General features: G+C 25.7%; 1 long non-coding RNA gene across 1 annotated transcript in view; it reads left to right on the top strand.

The window, feature by feature from the left end:
• Positions 1-3,532: 3,532 nt before the first annotated feature.
• The window catches only part of LOC107438516 (uncharacterized), an 80,502-nt gene continuing 70,297 nt past the window's right edge, over positions 3,533-13,737 (top strand). Inside the window, exon 1 of the long non-coding RNA XR_001583385.3 lies at positions 3,533-3,768. This is a non-coding gene — a long non-coding RNA (uncharacterized lncRNA). The remainder of the gene's footprint in view (positions 3,769-13,737) is intronic.

The raw sequence follows: 13,737 nt of genomic DNA, 5'->3' as shown, positions 1-13,737 counted from the left end.
GCATGCGCAAATATATATATTCATGTATGCTTAGTATAAGTGCTTTAAAGGTCTAAATTATTTATTTTTATTAAGTCATAACATTGATTCACTTTTGAGTTATTTGAGAAAGTATCTCTAATAAAATCCTTTTAAAACTAAACATCTTTTTAAAATTGAACGTAATATCCGAGAACATGATAAAACACTGTTTAAGAAAGAAAAGAGAATAAATTATTGAAATTCGACCATACATCGCGTTAACGCAAACAACATTGTACTTCCTTGTTTCTATATGAATTTCAATTATACTCAGAAATTTTGAAGCATGTTGAATGATGATTTTTTCTGCAACAGTAATATTTTTTAACTGCACACCTAATCCTACGGAGAAGGAAATTTTGTCAAAGTCTGGTTTTTTTATAACCCTTTTTTAAATCATGTCACTTTTTTTTCTTCCTTTCGTTTTCTTTAAAGCACGATCTTATAGTTAAAATTTAATGTAAACATGGTTCCCTTTAACAACACATTGAAGGATGCTGTGAATTTGTACCCTGTTATTGTGCAACTTACCGATATCATGGTTTAACACTGATCATATTTTTCGAAGAGTTTAAGTGAAATTAGATTTAAAACTAACGTGAATTAAATATTTTATAGAACTTTCTGCAGAAAAGTTTAAAATGTACATCTTGGAGTATGAAGGACAAAATAATAAAAAAAGTCTCTACTGAATACAACATAAAGAACATCACTCTAAATCAGCGATTTCTAATTTTATTCGGCTATGGAACCCTAAATAATCAACATTCTTCCAACGGAATTCAAACTTTGCAGCTAAAGTATATGACGTATAAAGTATAAAGTTGAATAATAACGAATGTTGAATAATAAAGTTGACGTGTAAAGTTGGTATAAAGTATAAAATCAAGTGTGATCGTATTTACTTAAAAAAGACTGTTTTATTTTGAAAATACTAAATGCGAAGACTGGCATTTTTCATTGTTTTATCAATACTAATCTTAAATTAGGTTTTATATCCTTAAGTTGAATTTACTGTCCTAGAGATGAATTTAGTCTTGTTACGAATTTATTTTAGGTGTATGAGCTTTAAATTAATAATATAATCCAAACTATGGGTTTTGTGGAAATGAAATTTAAAAAGAATTTCTATTAGCTTTTAAATTGGCTATTTTGGAAACATAATTTTTTATTAACAATTATTTTACTCATGGTTGAAAATCGTGATAGGAAGTACAAATGCAATAGATGATAAATATTTGTCCTTTTCATAGCTTTTTCAATACATTACTATTTGATAAGTTACGTATTTTTTTCCAAAAAACTTTTCTATTTCTTTTTTATTGGAATTAAAGTATTATTTTAATTGATATCATGAAGACAAACGAAATATTAAGTGAATAATAAAATATTGCTTGGATCTAAATCTAATTACATGTTTCGAAAATGATTAAAAAAGTTGTTTTAAGAAAGTCATAATTCTCTTAATTTACTCTTCCACAGAACTCTAGGGTTTATCGGATCACTATTTAAAAATAGCTGCTCTAAATACAGCAACCATTCAAGTTTATTTTTCACCTGCTTTACAAATATTCGATATGTGAACTATTGGTGGTCGTCATATCTCATTCTAGATATGTTGTAGTTGGAATTTATTTACATCGCACTAGAGCCGCACAATATACTATTGGCGACTGTCTAGGAAGCATCCTTGACGATAATCCGAAGATATGTCATCCCAATTTTTATCCTCTGCAAAAAGGAAAAACCTGCTCACGAAGTCTAGCACTTAACGGTAGAACAGCTTAACAACGACTAATACCACACATCCTCGGTCCCATCGCAGGCTGATCAAACTGGTCACCTCGTCCATTGACCGCAGCCAGTGATACTTGACTTCGGTGATCTGCCACGTCTTAACTATACCGTGTCTTAACAAACCGAGTCTTAACGATAAATCCACTGCGAGACCATTCCAGATTTAATAAGATTAATAGAGAAAACCTTAATATTTAATATTTTTTTCATATTTAAAAAATATGCCAGAAAATAGTTTATTTTTATTGATATCCTTAATTATTGATTAATAAATATCTAAAACAAAATTTTTAGAAATTAATTGCTTTTGAAATTTTCACTGAGATTTTCATTGCAGAATTTTGTTATGCGTCTTTCTTGATAACAGTGCATTAATAAATATTAATTGTTTATTCATGCTTAATTCTATTAAAATGCACGCTTTATATTAATATTTATCTAACCTGACATTTTTAAAAATCAAGTATCAGAACTTTTATTATTTCAATACATTAAAAAGAAAATTTATGACTATGCTGTTCTTTTTATTTTCATTTGCATAACAAATCCCAAAGGAAATAATATCATAGATAAAGCCTTGTGTAATAAATATTTGAATTTTGACTGTTATATTTTATTAGTTTTCTTACATTATAAAGTTACTTAACAATAATCAATATGTTTTGTTAAGCAATAATTATAATCCTAAACCAGATAATAATATTAATATTTTTATTTAATTTAAATTCAGAAGAAACAAGATTTTATACATTTCAATAGTAAATTAAAAATATAAATAAGCTTGAATTTTTTTAATTTGTGATTGGATTACGTATCTATTAATAGAGGAATTTCTTCCATAGATAAAACGTTGTGAATTGAGTATTTAGATATTCAGTTTCTTCAGTTAAGTAACCTCATGCTAAGATTACTGCTAATAACAAAGATATTTCAAGAAATATTTTTGCAAACCTATAAATTTCTATCTGATATGGATTGAAGAAATGAAATTTATTTGGAGAAAATTTTAAATTTAAAGCAAAACTTACAGAATCAATCAGTTTTTCAATCTTCGGTTTCAAACGGAAACACCATCATATTGATTCGTTTGCCTTGTGAATCATCCAAACATGGTATTCATTTCTTAAATTCAAGTAATTAACACATAAATAAATTCTCAATAAATTCTCAAATTTATTCGAAAACTTTTTGTAGTTATTTTAATTTTTTTATTTAAAAAAGGAACTCAGTACTAGTGCATGACTAAATTATGAAAATGCTCATAAATAAGTGTTAATAATTTATTTCGATTATCTTATGGCACTACAATAACGATATCTATCTCAAGCCTTGTAGAATTGTGCTATGTCTTTTATTTCTAACTCTTCTACAAAGGTTTGTTGAGTTGATAATGAAATGGAAATTATTTCATATGATTCTTTTTATTCCTTCAGAAATTTTGACATGGATCAAATACTATACAAGGGCACTTGCTTTGGTCTTACGAAGAACGGGAGAGAAAGCGGAAGAAAAAAATCTTCATCACTGTCTCCATCCTCCCTTCCCACCAAGAGTAGAAGAAGAAGAGGATATCAGCGGCATTCTTCGAGTCTGAGCCGCTCCAAATAAGCACACCCTGATCCTTCCGCGTTCCCATAGCACCTAAAGAGCATGCGCAATGGAGGAGCGGGAGGAAGATGAGGATGCGAGCATCCGGCGTATTGCTCTTGGGCATCTCTTTGCATCTCTGCTTGTTGTTGATACGGTTAACGCAAGAGAACGTTCGCTTCGTTTGCCGGTTTTTGGTTATCGAGTTTCGGTTTTCGTTCATCTGAATGTGCTTGTCTTAATCCGATGGCTTTCCCTGAAATAGATGAACTTATTCAATATATGGACCACAGTGTTCTGTAGAGGTTATATTTGGAAGAACTTGGAATTCCGTGATGCGCTACAATTTTTTTTTATTTAGGGGTGAGTAAATTTTTTTAGGACTTTTAAATAACTAAATCGGTCATATTATTACCTCAGAGGGTTAAAATTGTTTTTAGAAGAGTTAAAAAATTATTATTTTATTAATAAAATGAATTAAATTAATAACTGCATTTTAATTAGCTCAAGCAATAGTTCAGGAGAACTGTCGTATAATTTACTTCAACTAAAAAATGCTTTAGTAATTAATATCCAAAAATCTATATTACTTTGAATATCATATCAGAAAGTTTTGAATTTTTATAATTTAAGTTAAATAAAATGAATAAATTGTGGGAATTTTTAAAAAATTTTAAATTTGCAATATATTTTGGGAAATAAATAAACAGCAAATTATAACTAGAAAATAAATTCCTTTCAAAACGATATACTGAAATATATACTGAAAGAAATAAGAGGATATTGGTTTCGAAGCTACTTTAATATCTTAGAATATAATTTTACCAAAACTGCAAAACTAACTATTCTTTCTTCCTTTCAATGTGTAGGAAGAAAGAGATGATTTCAAATGTTGAAATAGCAATAAAAATTAACATATATTTATAATTATTATAATTAGTTATTTTTATAAAATGAAATTCTCTATCTCCTAATTATACATACATGAAAAATTAGTTTTAAAAAACTCGTATTTTTTTGTAGTAATTTACTATTTACTATTTTTATCTATTTACTATTAACTATTAAATCTATTTACTATTTACATTTCATGAAATAAAATTAACTACGTAAACATCAATATCATATAATATCATTATCATAAATGAAAAACGCAATTAAAAGTAATAATTATCTAAGGCTTAAACCAAAGTCTTTTTTGGAAGTTACAAAGATTAATGCGAAAGTAATTTACGGTGTTTAATGCCCATTGTCTTTATATCGTCGTTTATGTCGTCAGATTTCCAAAAAAATAAATTTTTTGTATTTAATATTGTAAGGCATATCATAAATAGGACAATAAGATAATAATTCACCACGAACGAATGAATACAAGTATTGATTTTGCTTGAAAATAAGTATATCTGAGCTAAGTATATTTGAGTTGAGATATTGTTAGAAAATAAGTATACTTTATCTAAATGACAATCTAAAAATTACTAGACACCCCAGTGCAAATTAAAATAATTTTCATGTGAAACACGAAAGTTCTTAAATAATTCAATGAAATAATTTTTAAATGGATATCAATGCCTTAGATATTATAGCAAATGGAATTTTCTTATAAAATCATATAAATGAAAAAACCTTAAACTGTAAAACAGATTTTAAGGATGATTTTGTAGTTTTAAAGGGATTATTTCGAAGTTATGATCACAATGTAAAGTTTATTTAATTTATTTAGAAGAATTTATAGGAGATTGCTTTTGCAGATTGAGACAGTTATTTTATATTAAATGCAATCGCAGTCAATTTTCCTTCTCTATTGGTATTGCCAAGTTTAAAAAGAAATTTGATATTTATATAATGATCGATTATACGTCTTAATTCATTCATCTTTATAATTTTTCCCCTATTGATTATCATTTAGATATCGACAAATCAGTTGTAGTCTTTCCATTAAAATTTTAAAATTTTTTGTTGTAAAGCCCTATAGAAATATCATTTAAATTAAATGTTGTGAAAGGATAAACCTATTTCGGTTAAAAAATTAAAACATTATAAATAAAATATGCTGAAAGCTAAAGATATTAAAGGGTTTAAAATATTGATAAAGGAAAGTTATGTTTTTTTAAATAGCTTATTGAAATAAAAGATATAAATTTGCATTATTAAAATAATTAAGTTGATTTCATATGCTATCATTCTTTCTTTCAGAAATCTTATGAAACTATATTTAATTTGTTGCAGAAAAAATATCGTAGAACTATTATACGTACTATTATACGAATTATTATATCGTATAACTATTATTATACCAGCTATTAATATACGGTTTAAACATCAAAGTTATGGGATATATATTATCAAGCAAAAAAAAACATCAATCATAATCCATACAATAATGGTAATACATACAAAGTTGAAGACACTTGATAATATGTACAAAGTAGAAGAATATTAGTTATGAATAATTATAGCAAATATTTTGATACTATTTTGAATATATTGGATTGTTTCTTCTTGACTTAACGTGACAGTTTTGTGGCGGTTACTCTTCTCTAAAAATCAATTAATTACAGAATTACTATTTTTTAAAATTTGAATTTCTATTTTACTTTTCGGATAGATGGAACAGATTAATAATAGTTTTATTTAGATTAATTAATTAAAAAAAATCATGCAATGTTTTAGCTTTTGCTATTGAATTTTAATTTCCTATGCGATTAATGCCAGCGATTGAATTTTAAATCAAATTAAAATTTCTTTTACAAAATGTTTCCAAAATTTTCTGAAACCTTAAGTAGCTATTTTGTATAAAATTAAGTATGTATAGAAATAAATCGCTCATAAATTTGAAAATAAATGAGAAATGTTAAAAAAAATCTATTTGAATCCCTTCGTTTATTCACACACATTTAGTTATTGAGTAACGATTTTACTAGGGAATCGTATATCAAGTTAATTAAAAAAACTAAAAGCCATTTGTTGTAAGTATATTTTTTTACAAGGATAATAATGAGGACTTAAAGTTGCTAATGAGAGACTTTTGATTACGCGGTATATAATATGAGTGCTAGCTTTTCAGCAGTAAGACGAAGGAAAATGTATAATAATTAATCTTACTAGTCTTAATTTATATTAATTAAACTAATCATTTATGTATAAAATGAGACCGTGGAGGCTCAGGAGATAGAGCACTCGCTCCTAATGACATGTTCCCGGTTCGAATCCCAGCGATGGCTGGAAGATACAAATTCCACACCCGGCTCGCACCGATAACAGTGCTGACGTAAAATATCCTTCGTGGCATACGGCTCATGGTTAGAGTTCCTTTGCCGTCAGGCTAAGTGTGAGAGGTTTTCGTTTTTTCCCTCGCCATTTAACGCAAATACTGGTTTATTCCATCAAAAATGTCCTACCAATACTTGATCCTAGAATTATCTTGTCTTCTCTGTTGGGTTAAAAATTATAAGGTTACGGAGTTGAACATTGGTAGTCGTAAATTCAGATTCGGGTCAGCTGTTCAATGGCTGTCATAAAACAAAATTTTAAAAAAAATTGCCTTACAGGTTACCTTATATAGATAAGTAGTTCGATTAGTAGAAAAAGTTTTGCTAAATGATATTTAAAGCTAGTTAGAGCTTTGAAATTCGAGACGCTAAAATATCAAAGATCCGTTCAAAAATCTCATGCAACAGAAAACAAAAATTGCTCCCCAGTGTAATTATGACAAGCTTGATTTACTAGCGAAAGATTTCTGATTACGTGCTATATATAGAGAACACTAACTTCTTAACAGCTATCTTACAAGTCTTTTATATACAGCTTTATTAGGAAAATAAGATTTGTTCAATGATGTTAAAAACTACTTAGAGGTAAGGAGAGTCATTCAAGTATCAATTGTGGCTTCAGAATTAACTGAAATCATCTTCATTGGTCCTTATATTTTGTCTTAGGTAACAAAAAATGAATTTTTTTTAAAGGCGATATATTTTTGTTAAATTTACTATTAATCAGAACAAAATTGGGTTACTGATGAGAAATTTTAGTTTACGTGGTAGATATTGCTAGAGCTAGCTTCTCAATAGTAAGGTGACTGAAAAATGCATAATAAGTTATCTTACATGCTTTAGATATGTAGTTCGATTCGCAAAACAAGATTATTAAAATATAAATATGATATTAAAAACTTCTTAGAGGTAAGGAGTGCTAGGCAGGACTCAGTTGTAAATTTAGAAATGACAGAAATTATCTTTGGTTTTTCTATTCTGTACTAGTATGCAAAAGAGGATTTTTTCAAAGACGATGCATTTTCGTCAGAGAAACATAATAAAAATTTTACCAACTGTAACACAGTATATTTATTCTAAAAAATAAAACATTTCGTTTTTAGTATAGACTTTTTTTTGCTTTTGGTCAACTAAATTAATTTTACATTTTAATAGGTCAATGTAAACAAAAGACCCTTTTTTATATTGCTTAGGAAAGTCCTAATAAAGCTTTTTTAACGAGCTGTTAACCTGTGTACAGTGAAATAATTTTTTTTAATTCTTGAAGTGCATTAAATGTAAATTAAATACATACCGAATTTAATTTCATCTCTTTTTTACATTTGATCTAGTTAAAATCTATGACAGCATCCAAGAGATTCTAGAAATAAATAAAACAAAATTAAATATGCCATAGTTCTACTAGCATATTTAAATAACAATTTATAATTTAAAAAATGCTTGTAGTATGTAAAATAATATAGAATATAAAAATTTGGAATGCTTATGGAATATAGAATATAAAAATGATTGTACAACATAAATATTTGCAAAAACGTTTTCCGTTTTTTAGTAGAGATAAAAGTCTGGGTATACACATAATTTAGAAATTGTCTTACAAAATGAAAAAAAAAAGTTAAACAAGTTAGCTCACTTAAAAAAGTTAACATTAAATTAAACAAGTTAGTTAGGTTAAAAAAGTTAATAATAAGTTACTTCATTAAATTCATTTAATTAAAAAACATTAGTTATTTCGTAAAAATAGAGCACAATGTCGGTATTTTAAGCTGTTAAAAAATTAATTTAAATTTCGATGCAATCAATAATCTCTATTATAAATTTGCTTGTATAATATTTTAAAATGTACAAATAATATTAAAAATCATTTTTAAATTTATTATTTTATTTATTAAAGAGAAATATCGGCAAGTTTATGCATAAAACAAGAAGCTCATAAAAACAATTTGTTTTTCAATTTTTATATTTTGAAGTTGGTTTTAAAATTTATAACTTTTTGTTTGAATTTTAAGACTAATATTATTTGGCCTTCTTAAAGCTATTCTGCCTCAACAATACATAATAATATTCAAGTTTTAAAAACAAAATCTTGATAAAGAGTGACTACAAATTTTTATGAAGATTTCCGAATATTTGAAGTGCACAATTTTTGAGAATTTATAAGTATTTACTTATAAGAGACACAAAGAAATAAATTTTTCATCAGAAAAGACGATTTACATACGTAGAATTTTATTTTGTATTTAAAAAAATAATACTTACAATATAGTTTCATTTATTGCATAAAATATTTTTTTATATATATATATATTTATTTAATACCATGTTGTATTAGTTTCAGAAAAAACCTCAGATGATATGCATTAAACTAATTAATATTTTTACTACTAAGAACTGCTTATTGTTCTGTACAGTCTTTATATTCTTTAATGATATTCTTGTTGACAAAATATTTGCTTATTTTCTTATTATTTCAATTTCAAAATGAATTAATTAAATCTTTGGGGATTGACATAAAACCCATATTTTAGCAAAAATAAAGCTTATTTTTTATCAACTTAATGATTACAATTAAACTCTTTGCTAATCCTTTTTAAGTAAACCGCAATATATTATGTCTAATTCAAGCATTTTTAAATTCCCAATTTTTAATACCCTTACCAAGTTCGTTAAGTCTTTTATAAAATAATGCGGAATTCAGAAGAGAACAAAACAAAAAAGGAATATACAATTTTTTATATCACGCTACTTTGCTTTGCATTGAAATAAAAATAAATATATGAATTAGTTATAATTTCTAAATCCTTTCTTCTCGTTATTTTTTGAAAGCGTTTTTTTTAAAATTCGGGATATAATATTTTATTCATTTCCCGTTGTAAGCTCATTAATTTATTCGTAAAAAGATTACATGTTCGTAGCAATTTTGTATTTTATTATTAAATTAAAAATAATCTTCATTTATACCTAAAGCATTTAAAAATAAAATACATTTGTTCCAAAATTTAATCAATGTGATAGTTTTTTCGAATGGTTTTATGCCTACATATTTATTCATTGATATTATTATATTAATTCGATATTTTAATATCTGCTGAGCGTTAATTAGAAGAAACATAGTGGTCGGAGCAGCACCGGTTAAATGCAGACCCGCACTGTCATTTAGCTTTAAAAAACATCAATGTAGGGTATACCGGGCAGTGGCACTTAACACACATTTGCCAAAGCGACTATATGATTGTCGACATTTGCTGGTGGAAGGTTTTTTGTTTTAAGAAAATATTTATAAACTATGGGAATTAGAATAGTTTTGATTAATTTATTTCAAATTATTTTATTTCCACGGGTCTTTAAAAAAAGATAAAATTATGATTAAAGACGTCTTAATGATAGAAATATTCGAACAATAATATATAGTAAACAATTCATTGTAATTTGATCACTCATTCATGACATATTGACGTTGACATGTTATGTTCAATGTCGACATTTTTCGGTCTTGTGTTTTGTTTTTCAATCGCTGATTTTTAAAAATTAATTATTTAAATTGTATAAAGTCTTAAGAAGTTTTCAAATTGAAAAATTCTTTTAAATATTGTCAATACAAAATACAAGAANTATATATATATATCTCATTGATGGTGAGTGAGCATTAAAATTGATTATGATGTAAGAATTTTTTTTGTTTTAAGAAAATATTTATAAACTATGGGAATTAGAATAATTTTGATTAATTTATTTCAAATTACTTTACTTCCACAGGTCTTTAAAAAAAGATAAAATTTTGATTAAAGACGTCCTCATGATAGAAATATTTAATCAATAATCTATAGTGATCAATTTAATGAAATTTTGATTACTCAGTCATGACATATTGACGTTGACATATTATGCTTAATGTCAAAATTTTTCGGTCTTGCGTTTCGTTTTTCAGTCGCAATTTTTTAAAAATTAATTCTTTAAATTGTATTAAAGTCTTAAGAAGTTTTCAAATTGAAAAATTCTTTTAAATATTGTCAATACAAAATACAAGAATTTTCGTTTATTAGCATTGATAAAAATTTATTAATAGATGAAAATTTTATTAAAAGAATTATTAAAAGGAATAGAAATTTATACAAACAAACAGATATCATTTCATTTGTGTGAAGAATTCTCGTGAAATAAAATCTAAACTTTTAAGGACTTGAACTCCTTCTAATTTAACTACTTATAATTTATTGAAATGTGAAAAATAAGTTTTTTTTGCTTAATGCGAAAGGCTATTAAATCATCGCTTTCTAGAAAATGGCTTGTATTACATTTTCTTATTATAATTATTTTTGATTCATGTTTCGTTGCCCTATTATTTCTTTTATTTTCAAAAATATATTAACTGGCATTAAATTTATTTCTAAATCCCCATGAGTAATTGTTAGTTTTTTTGATAAAAAGAAAAAGAAAGCTTTACTTCCACTAATATCTTGATAATCACACAAATCCTGTTGAAGAAAAAGTTCTTTTGAATGTTATTCAATATGAAGTTTAGCAGGTGTTTCTTGCACAAATTAATAAGCTACTATTTGAAAGGTAAGTTTCGCTTAAAAAGAAAATTTTCTCCCTTTTTAAAAAAACCGTTTCACGGAAAGATTTTGGAACGATCAGTTTGTCAAATTTATCATATTACACGCACCACTTGTTTAACCTTACAAATTTTGGCTAAAACAACATAACAATTAACACGATAGATTGGAAAACACTAGAAAAATAACAATAATATAAGTTCACCCAGAAAACACGCTTGACCAACAAACACATTGGCCTCTGCTGTATCCTCCTAAACGTGTTAAATCTAAATCTTTTCATCTAATCTAAATCGTTTTTAAAATCTAATCTTAACATGCATTTATATTTGAAATATAAAGTATGACTAGATTAACATATGGTTAATTTTATAACTGTTAATTTTTTTAAATAAAATTAGTGACATTTTAATCTGATATTCAATTTATCTATTTTATTTACACACGTATACATAAATCATCATAAAAAACTAGAATACTATTCTTTTCCAAATAGATTACATTAGTAATTATATACGAATTATTCGTTTATATTGATAGTTTTCTAGTATCTGATTTAAGTATGGAAATAAGATGCTTATGCAAGCATTTTGCCAAAAAAGACAAACTCATTTAAATAGGTACGAATAAAATGAAATGTTAAGCATCTATTAAATGAAAATGTTCTAGATATAAAGGCTACTGAGTGGGACGTTGTTGAAAATATTAATTTTTAAAATCTGTGGCTTAAGCATAAAACTTTAATATCAAGTTAAATTTGTATGAGGAAGCTGAATAAGAAATATAAAACTAACATTTTCTTTTAATTGTAAATTCTATCTTAGAACAGAAAGTTCCTGAGAAAGTTCTAAAAATATTCTTTCTTTCAGAAGAGAATAAGCTCTTCAACCACTGCACATTTTGCGAAGTCAGTAGATTTTTGATTTAGACTGCCATATCTAGAACTTTTTTCTTTTATTTATTTCTGCTTTCATTTCTTTTTGAAGTACAAGAAATGAAAGACGGGTTTTGATTCAGTCTATTATAGTAAGAAATGAAATGTCTTGGATCTTTTGAAAAATGTAAAGAAAGATTGAGATCGTATTTTCCGTAAAATTGGTTCCTTGATGAAACCACTGAATATAAAGTTGACTGAGAATTTTTCGCAATAGAATGAATTACTTTTACTGCATTGTAAGCAAATTATTTTGTCATTTATATCAAATATCTCTCTTCTTGCAATAATCACTAATGTAACACACTCAGTATCATTTTTTAAATCTGAACATGAAATTATTTAAATACACTGTTATATGTTTTGTTAATAAATGCATGAAAGTGATATTCACTTAGTAATAATGTTAGTGAAAAAAAATAATTTATGAATACGTAAATGAATTATGAAAAAAAAACACACCAACAATGAAACTGATTTGTTTGAATCTGACAGAATTTGTTTGTTAGTGAATTAATTGTCTAATTGATTAATTGAATAAAATAGGGTTGGTGGCTAAGCTCTATAACCATTGCGTACATTTAAGAGACATTAAATTCTTAATTTAGTCATTAATATCAAAAACTTCATTTTTTCCGATATTTATTTCTACTTGAAAAACACTAAATGAAAGACAGGCTCTGTTTCAAAGTAAGAAAGGAAATGCCTTGTAAGAAAATTTAAAGAAAAACTGTAATTGTATTTCTCGTAAATTAGTCTTTTTTTTTTACGAAAACACTGAATATTAGATTAATCGATAATTTTCTGCAATAGAAAGAATAACTTTTATTGCAGTGTAAACAAATTATTTAGCAATTCATAACAATGACCATGTTTCTATTACTATTATAATACATTCGATTTCAGACTTAAATACACATGTGGCATTTTTTTAATAAACTATTGTATCATGATTAGTTAATTTATTAATAAATACATAAAAAAATATCCACTTAAAATGATAATAAGAAATATGAATATAGAAAGGAATTATAAAAATAACACAAGTAATAAAATGGAGTTCTTTGAATATGCTACAATTGTTTTAGTTAGTAAACTATTGCTTCATTAAATAATAGAGCTAACATGGTTAGTTTAAAAAAGTTGGTGGCTAAATTCTTTAACCACTGCTGTTTTTTATAAGGTAGAAAATTTTTTACGTTTCACCTACAATATCTAAAACTTTACTTTCGAAAATAATGTGAAAATAATGTAAAATGATATGAAAAAAATAATAGATATGTTTGTATTCATAGTAAGAAATGAAATTAACCGGTTTCTTTTTAAAAATGCAAAAAAAAAAACTGATCATCTGATCTGAAAACTAGTTCCTTGATGAAACCAATGGAGATAAAGTTAATCGATAATTTTTTGCAATAGAATAAGTAAATTTTAATTATTTATACGTTGTAAAATAATGATTCAATAATTTATATATAAAAATATTTTTTTTAGTTTATTTTCTATGTAATAATAATGAATAAAATTTTAACTTAAATCTAAGTTTTGAATTATTTAAAATGTCTTATTA

Source organism: Parasteatoda tepidariorum, chromosome 5 (genome assembly GCF_043381705.1).
Source record: "Parasteatoda tepidariorum isolate YZ-2023 chromosome 5, CAS_Ptep_4.0, whole genome shotgun sequence".
NCBI classification, from domain to species: domain Eukaryota; kingdom Metazoa; phylum Arthropoda; class Arachnida; order Araneae; family Theridiidae; genus Parasteatoda; species Parasteatoda tepidariorum.
The sequence above is the reverse complement of the archived record's forward strand: the minus strand, read 5'-3'. Positions and strand labels throughout refer to the sequence as shown.